Source organism: Ailuropoda melanoleuca, chromosome 4, assembly GCF_002007445.2.
Source record: "Ailuropoda melanoleuca isolate Jingjing chromosome 4, ASM200744v2, whole genome shotgun sequence".
Lineage (NCBI taxonomy): Eukaryota > Metazoa > Chordata > Mammalia > Carnivora > Ursidae > Ailuropoda > Ailuropoda melanoleuca.
In genome coordinates this window covers 1785898-1788468 of record NC_048221.1, presented here as the reverse complement: position 1 = coordinate 1788468, position 2571 = coordinate 1785898, and the positions used below count along the sequence as shown (strand labels likewise).

General features: G+C 60.2%; 1 protein-coding gene across 1 annotated transcript in view; it reads left to right on the top strand.

The window, feature by feature from the left end:
* The first annotated feature begins 1913 nt into the window (after positions 1-1913).
* Positions 1914-2571, top strand: part of DIRAS1 (DIRAS family GTPase 1) — a 7409-nt gene continuing 6751 nt past the window's right edge. Inside the window, exon 1 of the mRNA XM_019806618.2 lies at positions 1914-2069. The gene's annotated coding sequence lies outside the window, so the exon portion shown is untranslated. The remainder of the gene's footprint in view (positions 2070-2571) is intronic.

The following is a 2571-nucleotide window of genomic DNA, read 5'->3' as shown; positions in this document are numbered from 1 at the left end:
GCGGTGTTAAAGCCAGATTGGGCTGAAGCAGGGAGAATCCCCTCCGTGCCCCTGCCACCCTGAAGGTCTCTGTGGCTCCTAGGGCAGGAACAGCCGGCCTGGCTGACCGCGGTACTCCAGCAGAGGGCTGAAACGATTGGTGTGTGCCCATCCTGGCTCGAGAGAACCGGCTGGATGGGTGAGCGGTTCAGAGCCCCCGCTTCCTCGGAGCAGGGGAGACATGGCCAGGGTACTACATTTAGCCCAAAGTAAACAGCCCCCGCGGTGGCAGGCCTCCCCCTCCAGGGACCAGCTGGGCCTCCCTCTGAGCGCGTCCAGGCCCAGCCACTCAGGCTGACAAGCTCCACCCCGGCACTGGAGAGCCGCATTCTGGCTGGGGGCGGGGCTTCAGGGTCCACATTGCCACCTGGCCCCCAAGTGGTGCTGATGCTGCCGGTCTGGGGACATGTTTGAGATCCATGCCCAACTCTGGGTCTCTCTCCCAGCACTGCTGAGACCAGACTGTCCTGGGCCCTGTGTGTGTGTGGGGGGGGGTGAGCAGCATCCCTGGCCCCCCCCATGTGATGCCAGGAGCACCCCAGTCATGGCCGCCATGAATATCTCCCGACAAATACCCCAGAGTCACCCAAGGGTGAGGTCCACTGCCCTGGGATGCATGGAGCTCGCCTGGTGACAGAGACAGATGACGTATCAATGTGAAATGCAGCATCAGCGAGCCAACAAATTCTCTGAAGACAGAAAAAGCAAAGCGAAGGGAGAGAGACAAGGAAAATGCACATGATTTTAGCAACGTGGTCAGGGAGGACATCCCTGGGGGCCACACTGGAGTCCCAGGAAGATGGGCAAAGAGCTTTTCCAGTGGGGCTGTGCGGGGGAGGGGGACAGTCCGTGCAAAGGCTGAGTCTTTCTGCGAGTCGTGCTCCTTTGTCTTCCTGACTGCCCACAGCTGCCCTGGCGGTCTGTAAAAACACCCAGGCATCGTAGGGCTTTATCCTGCCCCTGGCGAAGACTTCAGTCCCACCTCTCCTCGAGAGGATTAGAGCAGCACCTTGTATTTTGGGAGGAACCCCAGGCTGCCTTCTTCGAAGCAGATGGCTTCGAAGAACCGGCGTCTTTCACCCGGGTCTGGGGTCCTGTTCCTGGAGAGGCTGACCGGCAGAATTCAGGCTTGGGAGGGCCAGCCTATTCATTTTCCAAGGCAAACCAGATTTTGACAAATGATTTTCTTATTTTCGAATCTTGACGCCAAACTTAAAAACAAACAAAAAACCAAACTGCATCTGCTAGAGACCACGACCCTCGGCCTCTGCTCTGCCCGCATAATTGCATTAATCCTGGGAGCACAGAGAGAGAGCAGAGAATGCAACCCAGCCGCCTTCCTCCCCCTGCAGCACTGCCCTGGGTGGGGTGGCGATAAGCAAGGCCGGTGTGGCCCCCCTGTCCCAGAGCTTTGAGGCAGGGAGAAGTCCCATGGGCGGCCAGGCCAGGTGAGGAGTTGGGACTTTGCGGGTGAACAGTTGTCCCCCAGGATATCTGCACGACAGGGACAACCAGCCAGGGACAGCAAGAAGGCTGGGCTGTGGCTTCAGAGCCCAATGGACCCGAGTTCCAGCCCCAGCCAGCTTCTTCCCAGCCCTGCTCACATAAGCCAGGGCTCTCCCAGGCAGCTATAGGCAAGGGTCACTGCTATCCTAGTTTGGGGTGCTCCAATGGGGGTTTGGGCCCCCATGCCCTGGGGAGAGCACAGAGGGGACTCAGGCCTGTCCTCCCCGGGCGCACAAGGCCAAGAGCCTGGCCTGGGAGCTATAAATAGCAGCCGCAGAGCGGAGCTGCCGCCTGTGCCCACGCTCCCACGCATGAGTCAGCCTGGCCTGGGCAGGCGCCTGGAGGGGCTAGAGAGCTGGCCAGAGGCTGGAGGCCCGGCCCAAGTGCAGGCTGGCCACTCAGGAGACCAAGGCAGGCAGGCCATTGGAATGGGAGGGAGAGGGGCTGTCGCCTCAGGGCGCCTATGTGCCTGGCAGCCCCTCGAAGATGAACGTCATCCTGATTGCTCCCTGCACCCCCGAAAGGTGAGACAGCAGTGATCCTCATTCACAGATGGGGACACAGGCTCAAAGGGGCGCTTGGCTGGGACATGGCAACCCAAACCAGAAGTTATTCTCTGTCTGTCGATTGAGCAGTCTCCATCTCTGGTTGAGGGCACCCCAAGATGAGGGGCTGGGGCCAGATCATCCTCTGAGATGCCCCCACGGGGCCAACAACAGGACAGAGCAGGAGGGACATGCGCCCAGGGAATAGTTCCAAGCAGCCCACAGGGACCAGCAGGAGACTCAGATGAGAAGCGGGATTTGACCTGGAGGCAAAGGGAGCCACAGGCAGCATTAGGGTTTGGGAGGCCCATGTTGGAGGCTGGGCACTGGATGCCCATGGGGGAAGGAGGGCTGGAGAGGTGATTCTGGGAGACTAGGAAGGAGGCAGGTGGGACCGCCTAGGTGGGAGAGGCCTGTGGGTGAAGTGGAGGGGCTGGATCAGGGAGAAATGGGGACTTCCAAGCCCTGAAAGCAGGACTAA